Raw genomic sequence first — 27,198 nt, 5'->3', positions numbered from 1 at the left:
TTAAGAAAGAAAATAATGCTAATCTTATACAAATTATTGTAGAGAATAAAGTAACACTAGCCGACATTTTTTATGAGGCCAAAATAATCTTAGTATCCAACTTTACAAAAACATAATGACAAAGAAAAAGTATAAGTGGTCTCATTTGGAATATGGAAACCAATAACTAAACAAAATATTGGCAAATGGAATCAGCAATGTACAAAGGCTAATGCATGAGGTCAAATAGGATTTACTCCAAGGAAGCAAATTTAGTTTACATTCAAAATTCAATCAATCTAATTCACAATTAACACAAAAAAAATTCATATGATCATCTTAATAGATCAAGAAAAAGCATTAAAATTCAATATCCATTCATCATTAAAACAAACAGGCAAACAAAAATCACCTAGCAAAGTAGAAATAGAACTTATTAGCCTGATAAAGTAAATCTACAACAAACCTATAACAAACATCAGACTTAATGATGAAGTGTTGAATGCCTTCCTTTTGAAATAACCAATGAAAGATGAATAACACAGTTAGCTGGTTGACATTATTCCTAGTCAATGTCAAACTGGAGGTCTGATTCAGAGCAAGGAAGCAAGAAAAAAACAGTACAGAAATTAGAAAGTTAGGGAGAGAGAAAGACCTCTTGTGTTCGTTTTTTAAATTTTTAATTTTTCTAATTTTTAAAACTTTTAGGTTCAGAGGTACATGTGCAGGTTTGTTATATAGATAAACTTGTATCACAGGTGTTTGTTGTATAGCTTATTTTGTCAACCAGGTACTAAGCCTAGCACTCAACAGTTATTTTTTCTGATCCTCTCCCTCCTTCCAGGCTCTACCCTCTAGTAGACCCCAGTGCCTCTTGTTCCCCTCTTTCTTTCCATGTGTTCTCATCATTTAGTTCCCACATATAAGTGAGAACATGTAGTATTTGGTTTTCTGTTCCTGTGCTAGTTTGCTAAGAATGATGGCCTCCAGCTCCATCCATGTTCCTGCAAAGGACATGATCTTTTTCTTTTTTAATGGCTGTGTAGTATTCCATAACATATACACAACATGTTTTCTTTATTCAATCTGCCATTGACGGGCATTTAGGTTGATTCTATGTCTTTGCTATTGTGAATAGTGCTGCAGTGAACATACACATGTATCTGCCTTTGTGGTAGAATGATTTATATACAATTTATATATTCTCTGCTCATAATGGAATTACTGGGTCAAACTGTAGTTTTGTTTTCAGCTCTGAGGAATTGCCACACTCACAATGGTTCACCTAATTTACACTCCCACCAGCAGTTTATAAGCATCTCCTTTTCTCCACAACCTCATCAGCATCTTTTTTTTTTTTTTTTTGACTTTTAAATAGTAGCCATTCTGACTGGTATGAGATGGTATCTCATTGTGGTTTTGATTTGCACATCTCTAATGATCAGTGATATTGAGCTTTTTTTTCATAGGTTTGTTGGCCACAGGTATTGTATCTGTTTTTGAAAAATGTCTGTTCACATCTTTGCCACTTTTTATTGGGGTTGTGCATTTTCTTGTAAATGTGTTTAAGTTCCTTATAAGTGCTGGATATTAGACCTTTGTCAGAAGCACAGTTTACAAAAATTTTCTCACATTCCATAGGTTGTCTGCTTACTCTGTCGACAGATTCTTTTGCTGTGCAGAAGCTTTAAGTTTCATTAGATCCCATGTGTCAACTTTTGTCTTTATTGTTATTGCTTTTGGCAGTTTCATCATGAAATATTTGCCTGTTCCTATGTCAGAATAGTATTGCCTAGACTATCTCCCAGGGTTTTTATAGTTTTGGGTTTTACATTTAAGTCTTCAACCCATCTTGAGTTGATTTTTGTATATGGTATAAGGTAGGGGTCCAGTTTCAATCTTCTGCATATTGTTAGCCTGTTATCCCAACACTATTTATTGAATAGGGAGTTCTTTTCCCATTACTTGTTTTTGTCAGCTTTGTTGAAGATTAGATGGTCGTAGATGTGCAGTATTATTTCTAGGCTCTCTATTCAGTTCCATTGGTCCATGTGTCTATTTTTGTACCAGTACCATGCTGTTTTGTGTGAAGTCAGGTAATGCGATGCCTCCAGCCTTGTTCTTTTTGCTAAGATTGCCTTGGATATTCAGGCTCTTTTTTGGTTCCATATAAATTTTTAAATGTTTTTTTTTTTTTAGTTCTGTGAAGAATGTCATTTGTAGTTTGATAGGAATAACATTAAATCTATAAATTGCTTCAGGCAGTATGATCATTTTAACAATATTCATTCTTCCTATCCATGAGCATGGACTGTTTTTCTATTTGTTTGTGTCATTTCTGATTTTTTTTTTGAGCAGCGTCATGTAATTCTCATTGTTGAGATCTTTCACCTCCTTAGTTAACTGTATTCCTTGGTATTTTTTTCTTTTTGTGGCTATTGTGAATGGAATTGCATTCCTGATTTGGCTCTTGGCTTGGCTGTTGGTGTATAAGAATGCTAGTGATTTTGTATGTTGATTATGTATCCTGAAACTTTGTCAAAGCTATTTATCAGCTGAAGGATCCTTGAGGCTGAAAAGGATATGTGGTTTTCTAGATACAGAATCATGTCATCTGCAAACAGGCATAGTTTGACTTCCTGTCTTCCTATTTGGATGCTCTTTATTTCTTTCTCATGCCTAATTGCTCTGGCCAGAACTTCCAGTATTATGTTGAATAGCAGTGGTAAGAGAGGCCATCCTTTTCTTGTGCTGGTTGTTAAGGGAATGATTTCAGCTTTTGCCCATTCAATACAATCTTGGATATGGGCTTTTCATAGATGGGTTTGTCAAGAATATTGGCCTGAGGTTTTCCTTTTTTGTTGTGTTTCTGACAGATTTTGGTATCAGGATGAAGCTAGCCTCATAGAATGAGTTGGGAATGAGTCCCTCTTCTTCAGTTTTTTGGAATGGTTTTAGTACCAGCTCTTCTTTGTACATTTGGTAGAATTCAGCTGTGAATCTCTGGTCCTAGGCTTTTTTTGGTTGGTAGGCTATTTCTTACTGATTCAGTTTCAGAATTCATTATTGGCCTGTTCAGGGAATTAATTTCTTCCTGGTTCAGTCTTGGGAGAGTGTATGCATCCAGGAATTTATCCATCTGTCCAAGTTTTTCTAGTTTGTGTGCACAGAGGTGTTTATAGTAGTCTCCGATAATTTTTTATGTTTCTGTGGGATCAGTGGTAAGATCCCCTTTGTCATTTCTGACTGTGTTTAATTGAATCTTCTCTCTTTTCTACTTTATTAGTCTAGTTGGTGGACTATCTATCTCATTAATTTTTTCAAAAAACCAATTCCTGGGTTCGTTCATCTTTTGAATATTTTTTTGTGTCTCAGTCTCTTTCAGTTCAGCTCTCATTATTGTTATTTCTTGTCTTCTGCTAGCTTTGGGGTTGGTTTGTTCTTGCTTCTCTATTTCTTTTAGTTGCCATGTTAAGTTGTTAATTTACACATAATGGTCAGTAGGTAGGCTTTTACTCAGCTGTGCGGCTCCCGTATATTTCCTCACATTTGCAGCCATGCTCCCTCTCAATGTTTTGAAAGTGTGGGTCCCTCCCCCACTTAAGTGCTGTCTGTAGATCATGGCTTGGCACTCCCAGGCTGCCCATAGCAGCTCTGGGGTGATCTCAGGGTTCGTGATTCCTCCCCAACTTGGAGGCAGCAGGAAAAGAGACCTTAGCAGTGGTCGTGGCCAAGGGTCTTTTGCTTGTATCCTGGGGGCTCCACCCCAGAGAGATGCAGATCAGTAGTTGCTCCACGTGATCAGCCCAGGACAGGGGTCTGTGCTGTGGGCCCAAGCTGGGGGTTCCCTGCCTGGTGATGAACAGGGAGAGTGGGTGGGACCTGTGGGAAATGGACTGGCCACCTCTTCTTGGGTTGACTGCTGCTCACTGGAGGTGTGGCTAAGGTACTTAGGATCTTTGCTCCTTCATTAGTCCAAGGGTAGTATGGGCAGCACCACTGTAGAGGCAATGGCAGAAGGGCTTTCGGTTTTCCCTGAGGGCTCCACCTCCAAGAAATGAGAAGCCGCTGTTACTGGGAGTGTTTGGCCAGCTGGGTAGGGTGGCTGCACTGCTGGCATGAGCTTGGGGTTCTGCTTGTTTGGGGGCAGGGGGTTAAGGGCTCATCAGAAGGAGAGACTGGTTTCCTCTGTGTATGTTGACTGTGGCATGCTATAAGCTCAGGTATAGCCCTCAGGACCTTTGTTTCTTCCCCAGACTGGGGGCAGCATGGACAGGACCACTTCCTTGGCAGTAACAGACAGGCTGTCAGATGCCTCTGGGAGCCTCTCCCCAGGGAAACTCAGGGCTACTACCACTGTGTATGCTCAGCTGTGGGTGAGGCGATGTTTTGCTATCATGAGCTGGGAGCCCTTCCTAGTGGAGTGGGGGATGGGGTTCCCAGGGAAGAGGAACTGGTCTCCTTTCTGTATGGTAGCTGCATTGTGCTGGAGGTGCCAGCATAGTGACTAGGCCCTTTATTCTTTCCCCAGCCTGAGCACCTTTAGGGCAGTAGCACTGCCACTGCAGTAGCAGAAGAGTTGTAGGCTGACTCTGGGATTTCCTCTTCGGAGAAATGCCGGGCTGCCTCTGATTGAAGTGGTCAGGTGGGGGCAGGGTGGTAGTGCTGGAGTCCCAGGTCTAGCAGCCCTGCCCAGTGAAGAGAAGTGAGGACCGGCACCTGGGTGGAGAATAGTCTGGCTAATTTCCATAAGGTGGGTGCCCTGTGCTGGGGTCCACCAGCTCCTGGCCCCCTTGGACTCTCCAGAGCCTGGAGACAGCAAGGACCAGGGCTGCAAGACAGCAAAGATGGCAACCTGCCCTTCCCACTGGAAGCTCTGTCTAGGGAGTTGCAGAACTGCTTCTGGCTCAATAGCCCCAACAGAGTGTGGCTGGAGACCCTGGCTGGGAGGACCCACCCAGTGAGGAGATAGAGGAAGGAACAGTCTGGCCACTTTCCTACGGCTGCTGCAGCAGCACACTGGGGGTCTGCTCCAGTCCCTACTCACCTCATATTTTCTAGTACCTGAAGGTATCAGCTATGAAACAGCTAACATGGCACCCTGCTCCTCCCTCTGGGACCTCCATCCCAGGGAGATTCAGATCTGTTGCTGGCTAGAATGCACTGGGCAGGGTGGCTGGGGACCCCAGTCAGGAGGCCCCCGCAGTGAGGAAGAATGAGACTGGGGACCTGTATTAAAAAGCAGTCTGGCGGCTTTTTCATAGGGCAGCTGTGCTGTGCTAGGGGCCCGCTAGAGCTTACAGTCACCTTGGATGCTCTAAGTCCTGGAGGCCAGAACAGCTAAGGCTGCCAAAGAGCAAAGATGGCAGCCCGCCCCTTCCTCTGGGAGCTTCATCCCAAGGAGGTCTGGAACTACTGCTGTCTGGAAAGCACCGGTGGGGGCAGTTGTAGACCTCAGACAGGAGATTCCGCCCAGTAAAGAGAAACAGAATCTGGGACCTGCATGCAGAAACTGTTGGTCGCCTCTCCGGAGCTGCTGCACATGCCAGAGGACCACTCCAGTCGCTAGTCACCTCAGATTCCCCAGAGCCCAAAGGCAACAACAGCGAAGGCTGTGAAACAGCAAAATGATAAGGCTTCCTGAAGAAAATATAGAATATTTTCATGACCTTGTGGTAGGCAAAGACATCTAACTGTAACAAGACTGAAAAACGTTACTAAGCATAAAGAAATGATCAATAATTGGACTACATTAAAGTAAGATCTTCTGTTCAAAAGACACCATTAAGAGAGTGAAAAGGCAAGCAAGCATATATGGAAAGGATTTTGTAACACACATAACCAACAAAGACTTCATTGCCACAACGTAAAGAAGATGTCTTACAAATCAGTAAGTAAAATCTACACAACCTTATAGAAAAATGTGCAAGAATCACCAGCAGGCACTTCACAAAACAGGACATTCAACTGCCCAGTAAATACATGAAAAGGAAGTCAGTCTCATTAGTAATCACTGAAATCTAAAAATTGAAAGCAAATTGAAGTATACTGAAAGAGGACACTACCCAGAATGGCTACAATTAAAAAAATGACCATAATAAGCTTTGGCAAAGATATGGAGCAAAAGAACCCTCATACACTACTGGTAGGGTTGAAAATTGGTATGAACCCCTTGGACAATAGTTTGGCATATCTCTCGAAGCCAAACATACATATCTGTTACCCAGCAATTCCATATGAACACCACGAGACGTGCTCAATAATGGTTATAGAAGCTTTGTTTGTAATAGTCCCAAATTGGAAACAATCCAAATGTCTATCAGTAATGGAATGGTGAAATAATTTGTGCTGTATTTATAAAAAAACAATTTGAGGCTGAGTGCTGTAGCTCACGTCTATAATCCCAGCACTTTGAGAGGCCGAGGTAGGCAGATCACTTGAGGTCAGGAGTTCGAGGCCAACATGGCAAAACCCCATCTCTACTAAAAATACAAAAATTAGCTTGGTGTGGTGGCATGTGACTGTGGCTGCTACTCAGGAGGCTACTTGGGAGGCTGAGGCAGGGGAATTGCTTGAGGTGGGTGGCTGTGGGGGCAGAGGTTGCAGTGAGCTGAAATTGTGCCACTGTACTCCAGCCTGGGTGACAAAGCAAGACTCCATCTCAAAGAAAATAAAGAATTTGAGATCATAATGAAAATAAATGAAATCCAGCCATAATACACATAAAGCTAATAAACATAACATTGATCAAAACAAGCATGACACAAAAAGCATACTGTATGACTTTATTTTTTAGTAATTCTAATAACTATAGTATGTAGAGATGCCGGATTAAATGATGCAATTTATAAATGCAAGTAAGTAAAATTAAGGAATGCAAGTAAAATGAATAAATACATAATAGTATGTATAGATGCCTGATTAAGTGATAAAATTCAGAAATGCAAATACTAGCCACAAAAATCTGGCTAGTAGTTGTCTCAGTAGGGGACAGCAGGGTGACCTGTAGCAGGCCTGAGGGGTCTTCTGGGATGCTCTTCCATTTTTATTTGGGTGGCGGTTCTGTGGATGTCTGCTTTGTGATAATTCACTGAGCCGTACATTTTTAAGTCACTTTCTGTTACATATGTCACATGCAATAATAAATACTTAGGAAACAAAGGAGAGACAGAGTTGGTGACACAGACTCTAGGAATCCTGGGGAGACTGTCTTCTAGGTCAAAATCAGTCCATTGGTTAGTGTTCTTTAGACTGAGCAGTGCCCAACAGAACAAAAGGAAAATAACCTGGAAACTTAGTGGAGGGTCCTCCCAGGCAAAAGTGTAGGTTGTCATGCAAATTAGATGTAAAAGTAGCTAGATCTGCTTTGTTGGAGGGTGGCAGGACTGGTAATGAGCCAAACATAAAAATTTGTTTGGATGGCAGCTGCCTGAGAAGCCAGAATCAAGGTTGCAGAGACTCTCTGGTGGTTTGGGAAGACATGGCAGGAGAAGGGGGTAATCAAAATGGTAGTCTCCTTAGAGCCCAGTCCCACAGCTCCAGCTTAGGGGCTTCTTAAGGGCCTGGCATTGGGAGCTCCAGTAAGGCTAAAGGAGAGAGGTGCCTGAAGCCTCATGTAGACACTGGGAAAATGATGCCTCCTCCTTCCATAGCAGAGGATGCTGCTGCTAACAGGAGCTAGTAGAGGCTCTAGGAGGCACCTGTGCCTGTGAAACAGGTTGAAGTAAAGCTCCCATCTCCAAGGCATCTTGCCTGCCTTGCTCTTTGTGCTCCCTTTTTGTCTTCTCTGTGTTCTTCTCTCAAACCTTCCAGGGCAATTGCACTGCTTAATTAGAACCAGGGTCTGGAGCTCCCCATCCCATGCTGCCTGTGGGCCTGAGCAGGCTTTGGGGTATGCAGCAGCAGCTGATAGTCCAGTTCTATCTGAGACAGGAGTTGGCATTTGGCACTGAGCAGGTGTTTCTGGATAAAATAACTCCAGAAGCACTGTGCTTGGTCTGATGGTGAAGGTACTGTCTCTTTCATTAGCCTGACCGGGGTTTGAAGCCAGGGTTGGCCACTTATTGGCTGTGAGCTATGTGACCTTCAAAAGTCACTATGAATGTGTAAGTTTTAAATAACAGTGCATCAAGAGCACATAGCATGGTGCCTGGCACATAGAAAGTCCTCAGTACGTACTATTGTTTTATTATTTATCATCAGCAGCAGCAGCAACAGCATCCCACCCAGATCCAGATTACTGAGCAATCTTTTCAGTAGGAAGCAAATAGGAAACCAACTTTGGAGAAAGGCACTCCCTACCTCCTTTGGAAAAACGAAAGATAGCCCTTTTCGGATGCATAAAGCTTTAGCCTCTCTGCACACTGGAATTGGTGCACTGGCTCTCTTGAGTGCAGGTCCTGAAGCTGCAAGGAGGCACTTTGTCTTTCCTCTTGGCTGAGGCTGTTTTCCGCCCAGGTACAGGACACAGGTTGCCTCAAGAAGCAGGGGCATCCTTGCCCTGGCACTTTATTGCTGGATCTATGTAGATTTTTCCACGAGAACAGACAGTGCAAGACACCTAGAATAGGTACTACCTCTGCTACCTTCTCTATGTGCTGTGTTCATATTTTTTATTGCTGTCTCTAATGTCATTCTACTGTGGTCTTAAGAAATGTCAGGTCAACATATTTCCAAAGGAAGTATGTTGTAAAAATTCCAGTTTGAGACAATATGCTTAGGAGAAATGACCACCGTTTCTCTCTCTCCCCAGGGTGCACATGAGGAGCCAAGTGTGAAGAAGCAAATGGTGGTAGAAGTACAGAGGCCACATGCAAGTGCGATTGGGAAATGGCGGAAGCCAGGGCCAGAGCCGACAGCTGGGTTCCTCTGGGTAGCACCTGCTTGCATGGTCCACATAAAGAGGCTGGAAGAGAAATCGGAGCAGAGGGATGTGGTAGATTTTCTTTAAAAATGGCCACCAACAACCCCTCCCATCTCTGGACATATGCGTCCCTCCCATAATGAAGTAGAGCCCATTTCCTCTTCTCTCCAATCTAGTTTAATCCCATGACTTGCTTTGATCAACAGAATGCGGCAGCAGCTATGCAGTGAAATTTCCAGTCCTAGGCCTTAGGGAGCCTTGTGGCTTCTGTTTTCACCCTCCTAGGATTCAGCCAACATGTAACAGTGGTCACCAGGCACCACTAAATGAGGAGAGGCTGTATAGAGAGAGAATGGCTCAGCCAGGCCAAGCCGTTCAGCAACCCCAGCTGAAGCATTTGGCACATGTAAAGCCATGGAGAGTGATCCAGCCCAGCTCCCAGCAGAAGGCAGCTGCACACATGATTCTGCCCAACCCCATGTGGAGAAGAACCACCCAGCTGAGCCTGGCCAACCCATGGACTCATGAAAAGGTATTAGATCCTTGCTGTTTAAGCTGCTGAGTCTGGGGATAGTTCCTTAGGCAGATAACTGAAATAGCAATAATTTAAAGGCACTGAAAGGCAGTTCAGTTAACATCACTAATTCCCCAGTTTCAGAACATAATGCTTATTGATCATTTGTACTTTTGATAAAACATCCATTTTAAGTAGATGCTGTGGCCAGCATGCTAGCAAGTAGAAGTCGGTGCCAATAACTGAGACTCATCCCAGATTTGTAATCAGAGATGAGCTAAGGAAAGTGTGACCACACGATGATGAGCACACTCATTTGTCGAGTACCTGCCTCCCATGTGATGAGCCCTCTGCACTGGTCTTTACCGTCATCATTTCATTTTATCCTTTAGAGGTCGGACTTGTAAAGTGTCTTGTATTATAAACAAGGAGACATTGAGGCTTAGAAAGCAGAAGCATTTTCCCAGGGTTAAACCATTTATAAGTGACACAGTAAGTATTTGAACCCAGAGCTATTTGGTTCCAGGATCTGAGCACTTGACCTCCAAGCCATATTGCCTTTCCTAAGCCACAATGCGCCAGCGGTTCCTTCTGATTGCAGGCTGGGGTTGGGAGGGTTGAGAGCTTACAGAGAAGGCTCTTGGAGAACTCTTTTTTAGGAAGAGGTAAGTATTTTAATAGCCCAGAAGGTATGGCATGCAGGCAGGGATGAGTATCTCTTTGGAGCCAGTGAGGAACCTGGCTCCTGAGGACACAAGGCCTTCTCTCCCAGAAGCAGCACATTTGACATTATGCAGTTTCACATTCTGTGCTCTCCATTTCTATGAACAGAGTTTCCTCTTTGAAATCCACAAGTAGCCCCAGGCCACTCTGAGAAGGAGCTCTGTGGAGTTCCCTCTTGTCCTAGAAGGAAGGAGCCTCATTTCTGCCCCCGTTTAATCTTGGAAGCCTTCCTGGGAGAGTTTAGCTTTGAGCTCTGTTTTGGAAGCAGTGAGGGAGGCAGCTGGATGAATGCTAAGTAGGACATTTTTAGTTTGAGCAGCAACTCTTGAGACGCTGCAGTGAAAATCTCAGTAAAGTCGAGAAGGCAGAAATAGTTCATATGTTGCACAGCAAAATTGCAATTCAAAATAATTTTGGTGGCTTTCAATGATGGGGCAAAATCAACATGATGACCTTTCGCAGAAACAAATGTGAACTCCCAAATGAAGGTACAAATAATCATTTATACAATTTCAGGGTGGGGTGGAGCTGACTTGAAAGCACATCATGGGAAAAGTAATTGGGGGTTTGGGTGAACATATATAAACTCGGAATAACCCAACAGTGAGATGCAGCTACTGAAAGATGTAACGTGGTCTAAAGTTGCATAAATACATGTTTATTGTGCCAGTTTAGGTTGAGGAAGGTAAAAATGACAAAATATAAAGACTGATGCAGTTATGGATGTCTCTCCTTTAAATGGATATAGATTTTGGGCTTCCAGGAATAACACTGGATTCCTCAGACCTTGCCCCAACTGTACCCCCAACCCTGGAATTTGGATTGGCCAAATTCAAGGTCATCTAATTGAGTCATGTTTTCAAGAGGTAAAACCTTCTGAAAGAATTACTATGTCCAGACACATGGGTGTGATTTTGCCCTTTTTTAAAATAAATTTCTCTTGACCAGAACTATTCCCAGCTGTCTCTTTCTCTGACTTTCTCTCTTCCTCCCCTCTCTTCCCACACGACTGATGTAGGCTCCAAGGCCACTGACCCAGCCTAAGACCTGGGACAGGAGGCCAGAACCAGTCCTACTCTGCACATAAGCACCAACAGTCTCCCTTGCTCTGTCTCTCGGTCCTTTTTCCCTGGTGCTGGTGGGTGGTATTGGATCTGTCATTTCTCTCGTTGGAGGTAAGTATCTGAGCCTCAAGTGTGGTCACTGAGAGGTCAAGGAACCAGGCAGACTTTGGGAGCTGCCCTGGTTCTGGGCTCTACACTGACTCTGGCCTGGGCCTGACAAAAGTAGTTTTCTGTTGTACTGGTCTTGCTCGGCTGAGCTCTGCACTGGGGCTTGCTCTTCTTTGCTTCATCTATGTATACTGAGTTGTGTTCCCCCCAAATCCATATTCCATATGTTGAATACCTAACTTCTAATGTGTTGATATTTAAAGATGGGATCTTGGGGTCTTTGGAAGATAACTAGGTTTAGATGAGGCCATCAGGATGGGGTCCTCAGAAGGGATAAGTGCCTTCCTATAAGAAAGACTGGAAAATTGGAGCATGTTCTCTCTCGCTCGCTCTCCCTCTCGCTCTCTCTCCCCCTTCCCCCTTCTCTCTCCCTTCCTCTCTCTCTCCCCTTCCTTCTCTCTTCTCTCTTTCTCTCTCTCTTTCTCTCCCTACACCTTCACCGCTCTCTTTCTCTACCATGTGAAGACACAGCAAACAGACAGCTGCCTGCAAGCCAGGAAGAGAGCCCTCACCAGGAACCAAATAGCCTGGCACCTTGATTTTGGACTTCCTAGCCTCCAGTAGGTGAGAAGTAAGTGTCTGTTGTTTAAGCCACTCAGTTTATAGTATTTTGCTATAGTAGCCCAAGCAAACAATTACAGAAACTTACAAAGATACGAGATTGTTTGAAGGCATGCTCTGTGTATTCTTGTCTTGCTGGCATGTTGCACCACCATAATGCCATCTCATAACATCAAGCCAGCCATTATTCTGACATTGATGGGCTGGACAGTGACCAGAGGGACATGACCAGGCAAGCGGGGGAATTGAGATTGTGGAACTTGAGAACGATTTGCGGACTAGAGCTGCTAACCTCACCTAAGAGGAGGGAAGGGCTGTGAGGAAATCTCCCCTGTGGAGTCATTCCTTGGAGTGGAAAATCAGTGGTTGGCTGCTTCCTTATACAGAGCTTTTTGGAGCGGTGCACTGCCCACCTGAGACTAGGACACGCCTAATGGCAACGTCTTCTGGGATGACGAGCCCAAGAGGGAAGTGGTAGAAGAAAGGAGAGGATTGCAAATTCTACCCTCAAGAGAGTGAAAGAAGGTGTTCATAAAGGCTTCCAGTTACTGTCTTATGAGGGGAGGCGGAGTTACAGACAAAAGATGGTGATGTGTTAGACGAAATTAAAATTCCACAACCTCATCACTTTTTGTCTCCTTGTCACCCCTGGTCAAGGAAACAGAATAACCCTTCATTTTCTCTCACGGCTGAGATATACCTCTAATGCCACAGAGGCAATTTAAGGACTTGGTTCCCATTTCCTACTAACTGAGTTTGGGCAAGAGCACGTCAGTGAGAGTGGGCAGAAACCCAGAAATGGGCAAGTGTCTCTGGAGTAGAGTAGTCGGCCGTAGTGAAAGAAAGTCTTGATATTCAGCTCCCTCATCTACTGAACCATCCTGTTGAAGGTAATCCCAGGTCGGGAGCTGGGACTGAAGGATAAAGTTCAAACAAGGCAATTTTGGGACCTCCCTGAGCAAGCCATTGCTAAACCTCACAGACACGCAGCAGTCCTGGGGGCTCTGACTTGAGGCGGTGCATTCCTTGACACTAGAAGAATTTTGAGACTGAGCAGAGATTTTTCTGCTCACTGAAAAGTTGGACCAGATACTAGAAATCCTGCAAGGTCCCTTCCAGCAATGAGCAGGGAAAAACACCCTCACAAAACCCAATACCAAACCTCAGCTTTCAGGAACAGGCATGGGAGAGGGCCCAGGAGCAGATGCACAGCTAGGATACAAATGCCAGAGAAAGATTCAATGGACTGGGACTGCTTCCGATGATCACGTTCTTTTCAACTCATCTGGAGATGATGTCATCTGATAATTGGACACTCACACATGGCCTGCTGCCTGGCTGGCCTGCTCTGCCTTCCGGGTATCTCACTGATCAGAGAAATTCATCTGCAGACGTTTTGAGCAGAAAGTCTCTGATGCAGATTTTCATTCATTCACAAACACATGCAGAGGGTCTTCTCTACTCCTGGATCTGTGCTACGTACTAAGGATGCAGAGGAAAAAAGACAGTCCCTGCCTTCAGAGAGCTCACTGTCATGGAAATGAGAGAGAGTTGGAATTCAGCTTTCATTTGGTAAATGTCGATTGAATTTGATCTCTGGGCTAGGCACTGCAGCCTTAGCAGGGACAACCAAGACATGATCTCTGCCTTGGGGAATTTACACTGGGGAGTCGGATAGCAGGCATGTCACATGTAAAGATCATGTATGTTGTGCAAAGTGCCATGAAGGAAATTTAAAAAGCAGGGGAATACAGAGTGAGAGGGATAAGGACCTGTTTTAAGACCCAGCAATCCCCTGTATATATCCAATGGATTATAAATCATTCTATTATAAAGACACATGCACACATATGTTCACTGAGGCACTGTTTACAATAGTGAAGACCGGGAACCAACCCAAATGTCCATTGATGATAGACTAGGCAAGGAAAATGTGGCACATATACACCATGGAATACTATGCAGCCATAAAAATTGATGAGCTCATGTCCTTTGTAGGGACATGGATGAATCTGGAAACCATCGCTCTCAGTAAACTGACACAAGAACAGAAAATTAAACACCACATGTTCTCACTCATAGGCAAGTGTTGAACAATGAGAATACATGAACACAGGGAGGGGAGCATCACACACTGGCTAGGGGAGGGACAGTGTGGGGTGGGGAGGTTGGGGAGGGATAATATGGGGAGAAATGCCAGATATAGGTGATGGGGGGATGGAGGCAGCAAATCACATTGCCATGTATGTACCTATGCAACAATCCTGCATGACCTACACATGTACCCCAGAACCTAAAGTTAAAAAAAAAGAACAGACAGTTGGGGAGGCCTCTCTGACAGTAAGGCAATTAGGTGTCTACCCAAAGCTCAAGATGTAGCTGGCCAAAGGAGGAGCACAGAGCTGAACATTCCAAGGAAAGTGAGTAGCTACCTTAAAGGCAGGAAAGGTCTTGGTGTGTTAAAGAGGCAGAAAGAAAATTATAGTGCCAGATGTGGAAGGCAATGGGATGAGATGGAATGGCATGAGATGAGGTTGGAAAAAAAGGCAGAAAGAAGATTCTATAGCGCTCCATGGGATTTGAAGGAGGATTTTATTCTAAGTTCAATTCAAGATCAGAATTTCCTGTTTAGGGGCTGAGACAGTGAGGATTTTTTGAAGGATCAGTGAGATGTTCAAACTCCTTAGGCTTCCAGTCACCAAGACTCTGGCACCCACCCGTGAGTCTGACCTGCCCCTCCTCTGCCCAGTCTCCTGGCTCAGGTCTGCCTTCTTTGAGGGATAGAAGGAGGTATATTCTTTGAGGACACAGAGGGGCTTGGACACTTTGGAGACTGACAAGCAAAGGTCTTTGAAGCAATAAGTAAAGGCTCAGGAGACAGACAGTGAAAAAAGAAGAGGGACTCACATGGATAAGGTCCAGGACTCTGTCTTCTGGCCTTGTTCTCTTGAAAGCCACTAATAAGGCAAATTTCTCCGTGTCTCTTTGTCTCTCTCTCCTTCTACATCTTACCTCTCCAGCCTAGGCAGAGGAGAAAGAGTCGCAGAATTTCTCCATGAAGGTTGCGTTCTTGGAAGGCCTGGGCTTTTCTGAGCCAGGGCTACTGCAATAACATTTACCACATCAATTTTGGAAAGGAAGAAGCACAGGAAGCTGGTCCAGGCAGAAGGCAGAAAACTTGGGAGCTTCTCCATTTTAATCTTTTCTTCTTTGTTTTATTTTTAAAAATCCACTTTGCAAAGATATATGGTCTCCAAGTTTCTGAAAAGGGAAGCAGCAAAGAAAACTCCTTCTGCTGTGAATGAAAAGAATTATATAAACCACAGTAAATTTAGTATGAAATTACATTGCAGCCCCAGAGGAGAAAGATTCTTTTCCATCACGTATTAGCCACGCTCAGGGATCCATTATCCTGCGTTCCCAGTCTGCTTGCACTTGAAGGGACACGGTAGCATGCAGGTTGGGCCCTTCTCAGAGGATGGAAGCTGCTGGAAGACATTAATTATTTGACCTTACTTAAGGCATTGAGTTTTTACGGAATTTCTTCCTTGTCCCAGCAAACTAGGACTTGGGGTCCTGCTGATTCTTCGGCTCCATTAGATCGGAATTTCGTCCCGTTTGGGATTTCTCACAGTTCTAACAGTTATTTGAGTCCTAGGAGGCCCATCTATTGGAAACTCCTATGACGCTTCCAGGCTGAAAGGAGGCTGCACAGTGCTTTCGCTATGGAATTTTAGTCCGAACACTGCCAGCTTCCAGCTGTGTGTCCTTGGGCAAATTACGGAACATTTCTGGGCCTGTATCCTCATCTGTAACATGATGATAATCATAGTACACCCACCCTTACCTCAAAGGGTTGTTGCAGACTTCCGGTAAGAAAATGTGTTTGTAATGCCCTCGGCACAGTGCCTGACCCCTGGCAATTTTTCAACAAAACTAGCTACTCTCATAGACAACTTGTCTTCCAATTGTTCTGGAAGCTTCTGTCATCTCCCAGTGCCAATTTTATATAAAGGATGCTGTGTGGTCTTCATAATGTGGAGTCCCAGCCAAACACGTTTCACTCATTCATTCATTTATCCAACAAACATTTATTAAGCTCTTACTATGTGCCAAGCACTAAAATCGATTCTGCTCATAAAAACATAACTAATACACCATCCTGTTAAGGGTTTATTGACATTGGATAAGACAGACATAGAAGCAACCTGGCAGGCTGGAGGAGTCCATAGCATAAACAGGCAGAAGGAACTCCTAAGGTTGGGCTTTGCTGACCCTACTACCCTTGGCTGCTTCATAGCAAAGGCAGGACTTAGAAGTAGTCGGGGCCCTTCTGTGGAGTCTTGAATAGCAGGTCGCCATAGACCTGGGACAAGACCATGGGTACCACCATGAAGGCTGGGCCCGATAAAATTCATGGCTCAACTTTACGGGGCCCATAGCTTCAGCAGGGCCAAAGTGAGGCTGAGTCCACCAGGAAAGGCCTGAGACATGGGCTCTACCCAAATCCAAAGAAAGAGGCTAGATCACACATTATACAAGGCAGGTACTTGGCTTAAAAATGCCAACAGAGCAAAAAGACCTGCCATGAGGACAAGGGTGTGCCTCTGGAGACCAAAGGGGTGGAGAACCCTGAAACTTCTTCCTCTATCATGATGTTACATAAAGCCCCCTCCTTCCTTCTTCCACCTGAGGAAGAGGACTAGGAGAACAGAGGAACAGTGTGGGAGACTGAGCAGCTTTTGTTTTGGAGACTGGCATTTCCAAAAAGGGCTATGACATTATTGGATGAGATCAAGCTCTAAACCAGTTTGGACGTTTAGTTACTTTTCCCCACCCTTCACCTCTTTTTCTGGGAAAGAATCCCAAATTCATTTTAGATAACAGAGCTCATTTTCTCTCATATATGAGTTGTAATATGATTAAATTTTGTAACCCTTCTTCCCTTATGTGTATGCTCAGCTCCCAGCACAGTGTCTAGCACAGAATCACACTTGAAAAGTGCCGTGAGCCTGCGTGCTAACAAAGAAAGTTGGGGAACAACAAGAAGCCCTAACTGGCTCTCTGCACCCCATGTCTGCAACATGTAATCAAGTCAATATGCATGCTTTGCAGAGAACACGGCCCTTGGCACATGGCCATTCCTTCCCCAATCTTGATGCCAGGACTACGCCCAGAGCCTCACTGCTCTGGCTGTGAGGAAAAGGGCAACAGGCCCATCTAAAGCTGGTGCCAGCATCCATCCCATGCCCAGGAATTTAGTTTATTTTAAATCAGCTTCCCAATGATGAACTGATTCCATGTCCTCCATAAGTCCACAGCTCAGCCACACACATACACACACACACAAAGACATATACCCAAGACAGACACACAGCTGATTTGAGATGCCTCATGGGTGTAGGAGTTTTCAGAGTGGAAATATCTTGGCCCTGGTCCCATGAAGAAGAGGAGGTGAGGGAAGAGGGAGAAATCCCTAACCTCACTCCCAGGCAAATGAGGGGCTAACATGTGGTAGCCAGGATGAATTATCCTCTTGGGAGGGGTGGAGGCAGATGGGAGAGAATAGTTTCTGGCCCCAACCAAAGAAATATTCTACGTCTCACAGGTCCCATGCTTAACTGTTTCTGGTTATGTGAGATGATCTGTGACTTCTGCTCGGTGCAGGTGGGAATCTGGGGATGAGAGGGAGCTGGGCTGTGGGAATTACGTCATAGGAGGAGGAGGGGGATGCCATGATATCACAGCCATGTGGGAACTTCCTGGGTGAGAAGTCTGGAGGAGGACTAGAGCTCAGGATCCTATTTCTGGCTTTAATAACAGCCCTGGTGGCAACCAACCACAGGCGGGTCTGTCAGGGATCAGCAGCACCTCCTCTGAGGAGCAAGGGTTTTCAATGAGGTGTTGGTGGCCTTTAAGGCCAGGGTGGGGAATGTGAGATGCATGTTTAGTAGTGAGAAGGCACAGATGCCTAACCAAAAAAAAAAAAAAAAAAAAAAAAAGGAACATGGTAGAGAAGTGCTGCTACAACAAGGCTTCAAGAAAGTTCATGAAATCCAGTTGAGGAGGCTGTGTGAGCAGAGTGTTATGGGTATGAACAGAGGCTCTGCCACCTCCCAATTTGTGTCCTTGAGAGACTGATGTAATCTCTCTGGGCCTCAGTTACGTCTTCTGTAAAATGGGGATAATAATAACACCTACCTCACAGGTTTGTGAAGATTTAAAAAATGAATACATTCTTGTAAAAAGATTAAAACCATACTTTGCATATAGTAAGTGCTCAAGAAAGTTAACTTTAAGTGGAAAGAGTACAGGAGTAGGAAGCAGAAAACTAGGTTTAACACTGATGTGCCAGTGACCAGGCGAAGGCCTTTTTGAGTCTCAGCTTTCTCATTTGTGAAAAGAGACATGGGACTAGATAATATCAACCTTCTCTCTCAGCCCCAGCGTTCTAAGACCTTGACTTGGTGTTCCTGGTCCACTATGTTCTACATTATCCTGGGCACTCCAGTGTCTAAATTTTCACCATTAGAAATATAAGCCTTTGAGGTACACAAATTCATTAGCCCTCTGCTCCCTTCTACAGAGAAAATAGGTCCTGGGGTTGATTGATGGATATTACATCAGTAATACATGGGAGTGAATTAATTCTTCCAAAAGAAATGGTCCCTGGGTAACATAAGGGCACTTGGTGTGGAGAACAGGAACAGGGCCCAGAAAGAAGGGAAATGGAGGAATCAGGCCTCTAAATTCCTAGCACACAATTTTGTCTAGGATAGGCTTGCCCTAGTGACTTTTATAAGAAAATATGAAGATAAAAGCAACTGCAGCATGAAAAATCTAGGTTAGACTCAAGTAAAATTCCAGTGAATAGAATGTGAAGGCAACCACAACTATGACTGTGATGCTGAGGAAGGTCAGGGCAATGGGCTAGATGAGTTCTGGAGGTTCTATTGACCCCCTCTGAGGCCAGCAGAAGGTTCTTCTGGGTCATCTGGGCTCCCCTGGGTGTGGACATCTGCCTGGTCCTGGCAGAGCCTGTCCTTCCTCTGCATCTCAGGAGTTCTGTGGCTTCTGGAGCAAAAGCTTCTGGCTTTCCACAGAAAGCCCAGGAAAGGAATATGTTACGTCGTGACTCAGTGATACGCTCCCTGCTGGGCACTGCAAATTGAGCTCAGAGAATGTTTGAAATGATCTTCAGTCATCAGGCAGAAATTGGAGTGACTCAGATGACAGGATTTGTGTTATGCAAGCCGGAGGCTGAGTACTCTGCAACTGACCCAGGGAGAGAAAGAGGGAGGAGAGGGGAGGTGGGCAGGAGGGGAAGGGAGAAAGATGTGGGAATTCCAGTGGCTTATCACCTGCAACCCCACAACTCTAGGCCAAGAAAAGAAACCAGTGGTAGATGTGGAGCCTGGAGCCACTCTTTGGAGGAAGAAGGGAGGCAAGGGAAGTGAGATCCTCTTGTGTATTCTTGGTTTCTCATAGCTGAAAAGAAATCCAGTGTAGCAAATTGGTTTTCCCACACCCAACTGCTGCCCTCCCACAGTGTGGCACAGGCCCCTATCTGACTGGTGAAGATCTGTCCTGCACCAAGATACCTCAAAAAGGACAACGACGGAGAAGGAGCCACATAATCATTCATTCATTTAGTCATTAATGTGCTCCACATTTTTTGAAATTCTACCAAATGCCAGAGGCTGTGCTAGGTGTTAAGATACACTAAGAAATGAGACACTGTCCCTACAGAGAATCTGGATGAGAGAACCAATAGTCACAATGCTATAGTGCCAAGTGGCATGACAGAAGGAGGCAGCAGGTGCTGGGGAAGCACAGATGTGGAGCCCCTAAGTCAGAGTCTGGGGTTGGGTGCAACAGTGCTGTTCAGAATCTTGAAGGAGAGCAGGAGTAAGCAGGTGGGCAAGGGGGCTGTGAGAGAGCCTTTAGGGCATACGGAACACAGTGAAAGGGGTAGAGATGTGGAAGATCACAATGTGTATGGGGAATGGGACCCACGAGGTACAGGTGGGGTGGTGGGCAGTGGAAGCTAGGAAGTCACACACACGTGTGTGTGCCATGTTATGGGAGGAGAGGGCTTGGGCAGCAGAGGGATGAACAGTGCTGCTCTTTAAGAGAAGGCTCTGCTACACTGTGGAGGACAGAGGGGAGAGGGCGGTCTGGGTGCCAGATTCCCCAGGGTCTGCAAGGGAGGAGCTGAACCAGGGAGGCAGCAACAGAAAGACTGGGATGGAGTCGAGAGATCTATGGGAGAGGACAGGACCTGGGACTCACTGGACAGGTGAATTGAGGGCCAGGGACTTGGAGGACGGAATAGCAAGGGGCAAGAGAGGGGAGGAGAGGTGAGTTGGTGAGAGAAAAGCAGTGAAGGAGATGTCTTTCTCCTATTCTATTCTAGAAAAAGTGTCCATCAGTTTTCTGTACCACTGGACCTTCGGGGCGACCTCCCATCCAGGACAGGCCCCCCCTCTACAGCACCCTCCTGGTACTTTTCCTCCATTCAGTCATTCAACACCTAATTATTGTGCACTTACCATGTGCCTGCTGCAGTGTCAGGCCCTGGGGAAACAAAGTCAAAAGGCCAGTGGATAAGAATGCAGAAGGGCTGGAGAAAAATAAAAGGATGAAGGAATTTGCAACACAAAGCCAAAAATGAAGGCTTAAGGACCAAAATTTATGGAATGCCCTCTGATATAATTACCCTGATCCCTCCAACAGCCGGGACTGTTATAATTGTTATCCCATCTTAAGGAAGAGGAAGCAGAGGCCCCGTGGGATTTAGTCTACTTAGTTAGTAGCAGGGCAGGGCTCAGAGCCAAGTCTGCGGAGCTCCACGGCCCTGGTGCTCTCACTTAGTCCATGACACAATGATGAAGTGCCAGCAGACTGCTGACCCCTACTGAGGTCAAAGCAAAAACACAAAAACAATAAAACAGACTGAAGTTTCTTGGTGGAAATTCCAGCTGCACACAGAAAGGATTTCCCATCAGGGAAGAGCACAAAACTTTGCTAGTCCTTTCAGAGGCTATCCACATCTGTGTGGTGGGTGAAGCCTTGCCCAGAAACAGGGGTATGAAAATATAGAATCGATGATTTCCAGAGGTCCTCAACAGCAGGAACAAGGTTTCCGAAGCCCTTCTTATTTTCAGAAACCCTATCTGATTGGGGCTGGAGTAATATCCACTTGGGATGAGAATATTACTTATATGGAGCTCTTCTGAACTTTGATTGTTCCTCATGTTTTTTATGAATAACAATTTTAAAACAAGTGCAGCTAGTAGACCAGATCTGTCAACCCCAAGGTCTAATTTGGCAGGGGTCAGGGAATAATGCAGATATCTTTGGTGGTGATAAACTAGGACACTGGAGATTTTGCCAAACACAGAAGAAGGCCTGAAGCAAAACCACAAGTTCTTACAGGGTGAGGGCCTGTGCACAGAGTTATTTGTGAAGAGCTGGTTTTATTAATAGTTTTATGTTTTCCCTCTCTTATTATAATAATGGAATGCTCACTTTTGATTTTAAAAGTGAGCATTTGAAAGAAATTGAAAGAAAAAGCCTGATAAATTCATATTGTAAAAGGGATTGTGTCACTCAGCTATAATCACAGGGCAAACTCTCCTCTCACTTCCCACTCTTGTTTCCTTGAGGAATGTGTGTGTATCTTCGTATGTGTGTGAGTATGTCTGTGTGTGTCTTTGTTTTTGGGTGTGTATCTGCATTGCACTCTTGATCCTTTGAGAAGCATCTTTGAGACTGAGTTTAATACCTTATTAGGGGATGCCTTTGGGGCCAGTGCCTCTGGAAAAGAAAGGATAAAAGTAGAATGGACAGAGGGAGAACTTGAGCTAACATGTGGTCCCAAGGAAGGCCTCAGCCAACGCCATGGAAACTCTGGATGACCCTTGATGTCCTGAGCTGGGCAAGGAGGCCAGGCCCTCATTACCCGCTTCCTCTCCTAACCAGCCATTGAATGCCAGCTTCCCTAGAAGAGATGTGACCTGATCAAGGCAGTCTCCTTTCCTTTGGCTGGGGACTGACTCCTGGTACTACCAGCAGCAGGGGAAGTAAGTCCCCCGTTACTAGTGGCATATGTGGGTAGCGCTAGTGTCTACCACTAAGGGCCTGTGTTTGGGTGTGTTCTGAGTGTGTTGATGTACACCTGCATGTCTGTTGGTGTGTGCATGTATCTCTGTGTGTGTGCCACCATATATCTGTTTGTCTTTGGGTTGCCCTCTCTTGAGTCAGAGACCCACGGCAGCACTGCAGAAGCCCAGGAGGTGAGCATTGCTATTTGCCACCTGATCATCCACCTGCTTCAGTGGCCCCTCCAGTTCCTTCCCATCTCTTGTCAATTTGGGCCTGACGAAAGATATGGAATGTGGAATTGGAAGTGGAGGATGTCATGGCCTCTGCTGAGAACTGATTTTGGTCCTTACTCTAGAGTGAGAGAGGAGATATCCTCTAAGGCTTCCTTGCACAGATCATTTAAAGGCACCCCTTGCTGGCAGACTTCATGAAAATGCACAGCTGAACAAACTGACTGCAAATAGATCCAGCTCCCACTGGATATCTCTGCTGGGCACCCTCAAGGGTTGTCATATCTGGACTATGTTTCCTGATCCAGAAAGGTCTGAATACGGCTTGGGGGCCATGTCACCCTCAGCCAGTCTCCATCTCCAGGACCCAGCCCTGCCCTTCACTCTATTGTTAGAAGTCAAGATGGCAGTATCTGCCGTGAGGCTTGTCTGGGTCAGAGTCCTGCCCAAAGGACCCCAGAAGTCTTAACTCCCCAGAATCAGGACAGGAGAGGACCTGGGGGTAGACTTGAAGGCAGTTTGATGGAGGTAGGAAATGGAACATCTCGTGGCAGCCAGCACCTTCAAATGTCTTCCTTATCAAAGGACATATCTCCAGTACAGTCTTTGTACACAGTACATCCAATGAACAAATGGACTTTGGAGGAGAGGTCAGCAGGGATGAGTGTCCATGACCCAACTCTGATGAGAAAACCAGATTACTACATGCCCTGGAGCTTCTGGCATTAGGTCCAGGCTGGTTCTATCAGTGGTTCATCCTTCCTTTGTAACTTGATGCTTCACCAAATGTTTTCTCAAAGAGCCTATGACTCACTGTCATAGAAACAAAATCTGTCTTTTTTCAAAGGTTAATGTCATGTTATTTTACACATGTAATTATTACCATGACAGATTAACTCTACTGGGAAGAGCATAGGGCCAAGGGGCAGGTGGTTTGTGTCCTTGAATTATTGAATGCTGGAACTGTAGGAAGCTTGAGATCATCTCATCCAATGGCTGCAACTCAGACCCTGGAGAAAAATTTTCCCTATCATCCCGTTTGATTACAACCACAAAATGAACAATGTGAGCATGTTGATGCAGGGCATGGCCTCTCCTACTTACCTCCGGCTGCCAGTCTGCTGTGTTCTGCTGCTGGCCTGAAGGCTCGTGGGGCACAGTGACTTGCCCAAGATCACACAACTACTCAGAGGCAGGACCAAGGCCAAGCCTGAGGCTCCTACGGCAGAGCAGGACTCTCTTACTGCAGAAGTCTTAGGCGACACGAATGAACACCATGAACTTACTTGTTACCATTGTGGAGGGAAAATATCTTAGGCCCCCAAAATCACGACAGAAAACTCAAGCTGGAGACTCCTTAGGCAAACCTGCCTCCCATTCCAGCCAGAGTTATCTCTCTGGGCACTGAGATAGATGCATAGCAGATTACATCCTTTGGAAATGCTGATCAGAAACTCAAAAGAATGCAACTATCTTACCTATTTGTGACCTAGAAGCTCGCTTTCTACGTTGAGTCTTTCTGCCTTTGCTTCAGGTTGTCCTGCCTTTCCAGACAGAGCCAGTGTACTTCCTACATATACTGATTGATGTTGCATGTCCCCCTAAAATGTATAAAACCAAGCTGTGCCCTGACGACCTTGGGCACATGCTGTCAGGATTTCCTGAGGCTGTGTCCCAGGCATGTCCTCAACCTTGGCAATATAAACTTTCTAAATTAACTGAGACCTGTCTCAGACTCTCTGGGTTCACACCATAATGAGGTAGCAGCCTACACAAGGCCTCTGAACCTCCCAACAGATACAGATACACCCACATACACACACACACACACACACACACACACACTCTAACACACACATTGTTTAGACTTCGAGACTATTGACGGTGACTAGGTCTTATTTCTTTTTTCTCATTTTGGACTTCACTTAACTCAATGCCCAGCATGCTGTGCTGCTCAATAATTGTTTGCTGAATAAATAAATGAATAATGAATATTAGTGGATGTTTGTCTTCCCAGAATTCCTATGGTCTTCACCATAACCTTGATTCAGAGTCCCAGATAGACCATTTTCACATGGGAGGGGCAAAAAAAGAGAAAAAATATATTTGTTAAGCTCCTATATGCATAGCACTATGCCAGTGTCTTCAATGTATGTCTTCTCAGCTAATCTCATTTTAAAATGAGCAATCTCACGTGAGCAGATGTCCCTAAAAGGAGTTGACCCACCCTCCCCTGGTGCCCATGTATAGGGGCTCATCAATTTCTGCTTTTGCTTATCCCCAGAAGATCTGAAAAAGAAAACATCAGAACTTCTGAAGACCAAAAGCTCAGAATCCTAAGCTTGCAGCATTCCCTCTTTGTGAGACAGAGAAGCAGGAGAATATTAAGAGGAGTGCAGAAAGCTAAAAATATCTTCAAAGCTTATGTAAATTCGGTGCACAGAGAGGAGCTGGCCTTTGGGCTCCAGCTGTTGTCAGGACGAACTTAGATGCCCTTGACATGTAGAGCCAGACATTCTCAGAACACACCCACCATTTGTAACCTTTTAAAAATCTTCCTAATTGTGTTTCTGTTCTTTAAAATTATCACCCTTAGGAGTTGAGCTACACTATGCTAATGAGGACTTTGAAGAACCCCTTCTCCCCCAGCGTCTTGGGAGAAATGTGCAAGGTCAGAGACATCCATCCTTGGAATAACAGGTGCCTTTGAGAGGCGCTGTACCCCTAACCATTAGCATGTTAATAGGGAGGGAATCAAAAGATCACTCAATCAACACCCAATGAGGGAGGGCATCATTTCAGTCAACAGCACAGCTCATAAAAGTCCCAATGCCACCGACACTGCATAAAAACAATTCCTAATTGAGAATTAAACAAACTTTTATCTGATATCATTCTGAACTTCACCCTTTAAAATAATGCCCGGTTCAGAAAAACATTTGGCTTCATGATTTCATCTGGTGGATTCTATACATTTAATGGGTATTTTCCCTCATAACTGACACTCTGCTTTCCTGGTTCACATAAGAAAATGAGACGGGTGTCACTTCTCCAAAGGCCACAGTGCTAAGTGAAGTGACTAGGTAGGAAGGAGGCAGTAACTGAGCAAATTTAACCTTAGGTGACCCAGAGGAGGGCTTGGTCCCGGCTTTCTTGTTTTGCAGTCAACACCTACTAAGCGTACTTAGATACTCTGAATGCTGGCTGCCAGACTGGAAGACAAGTAGCTTTTAATACACTGATGACACAGTATTACTGACATTAGCAGGATGGCCATGAACCAGGTGGCCAATTACTCTCAGAGAGAACAGCTCAATATCAATTGTGCTAAATTCAAATAGTCATACTCGGCAGAGGCTATTCGGCAGCCAGATGGATAAGATTTGAATATCTCCATTCAGCAGGACAATTCGTTTCATTATCTGCAGAGTCCTTTTATAGCCAGCTCATCCTTGTGGGCCCTGGAAGACCAGGTCCTGGCCAAAATTAAGTATATTCAGCAGGAATATTAAAGTAAAAGCAAGAACACTCTAAATCTTTCAAGTCAATGTCATCTCATCCTTGCACTAGATGGTTATAATGCTAGGGATTTTCACTGGAAATCTGATTAAACTTACGAACAAATACAAAGTAGTTTACTTGGAAAAATCTTAGCTCTGCCTTGGAACATTGTGGAGCCTTCTGCCTCCTTGCACGGCTAACCTCCACCAGGGAGATGACAGTGCATCCCACTTCTTGCTTATTGCTGCTGTCATCATTGCTTCCTCTTTGTCTGGAAGCTAAGAGACATATGGAGTTCCTCTTCATCAACCCCAGGAAGTATGTGAGTTTGCTGCACTCACCAGGAACCTCAATCTTGTAGGCAAAGTGTGGAGCCAACACATTCTCCAGCCACTCATTCCTCCATTCAGAGGTAGCAACTTGGTTACCAATTGGCTAACTTGAGCTACAGATGTTTGTGCAGGGTCTCTATCCCCAACGTGTGTGCATAACACACACACACACACACACACACACACGCACACAGAGCCTGTTTTTCAAAAATGTAGCTTTAGATGGCTTTAGGCTAGACTCTCACTTTTCCAGTTGCCTCACTCCCCATCAAGTCTCATTGCCGCACCCTGATTGAGTTTCATTTGTTTACCTTACTGGGGCCACTGAGAATATTAGTGTTTGTAAAACCCTGCCAGTGTTCTCCAAGATTTAGCCCATATCTTAAGTCTTACCCAGAAACATATATATTGAAGCAACAGATGAGCCCTTTAGGGTCACTCAATAGGATTACAGCCAGCAGGCAAGTTAACAGCACAGCCTCAGGCCACCTCGTCTCTTCCCTCTGGCTCAAAAGCTACAGGAGGTGGAGGGGAGGGATTCCAGGGTTAGTCACAGCTCTCACTTTCCTGCTGCTCCTTTCTGGTAATGTTAACTGTACCAGGTGCTCCATTCAGCACTAGCTAGAAAGTCTACATGCAACTGTTATTAACACTTCAACATCAGAGATGGCCAATAATATTAATTACATTGATTAATTGTATTTGTGTCCATTAATATGTGAATGCCGATTAATTATATTAATGTTAGTTATAGGAACAAATTACAGTATATTAATTACTTTGATTCCATGTCTATGTCAAACATTGTTTTTCAGTAATGATACACTTTTCTATTGGGCCTAGGTGGGGCCTCAGAAACCCTCTCAATGCAGCGTTTGAGGCAGCAACCACCAATCAGTTAGAGTTAATTCAGGAGACAAAGCCAATTTCTATTTGTTCTTCACAGCCAGGCCGCCACCACCTCTGGTAAAAACCGAGAAATTGGATGAAAATCCAGGAGTGGCCGGCACATGGCTCTGTTGCCAAGCCCTGGCTTCCCATGCTGGTCAGAATCTCTGGCCCACAGAGGCTTTGGACTGACAAAGTCTTGCTAGAAACACCCTTTCATTGGCTCTAGATCAAGCAATTAATCCTCTTACAATTTTCCCCTTTTTCC

The 27,198-nt window shown here is 44.9% G+C and overlaps 1 long non-coding RNA gene across 1 annotated transcript in view; it reads right to left on the bottom strand.

Annotated features, from left to right (window-relative positions):
- LOC119470343 overlaps positions 1-27,198 on the bottom strand; it is a 50,819-nt gene that overhangs the window by 9,685 nt on the left and 13,936 nt on the right. The window contains exon 2 of the long non-coding RNA XR_005199238.1: positions 14,780-15,167. This is a non-coding gene — a long non-coding RNA (uncharacterized LOC119470343). The remainder of the gene's footprint in view (positions 1-14,779; positions 15,168-27,198) is intronic.

Source organism: Cebus imitator, unplaced genomic scaffold (genome assembly GCF_001604975.1).
Source record: "Cebus imitator isolate Cc_AM_T3 unplaced genomic scaffold, Cebus_imitator-1.0 Scaffold28, whole genome shotgun sequence".
NCBI classification, from domain to species: Eukaryota; Metazoa; Chordata; class Mammalia; order Primates; family Cebidae; genus Cebus; species Cebus imitator.
The sequence above is the reverse complement of the archived record's forward strand: the minus strand, read 5'-3'. Positions and strand labels throughout refer to the sequence as shown.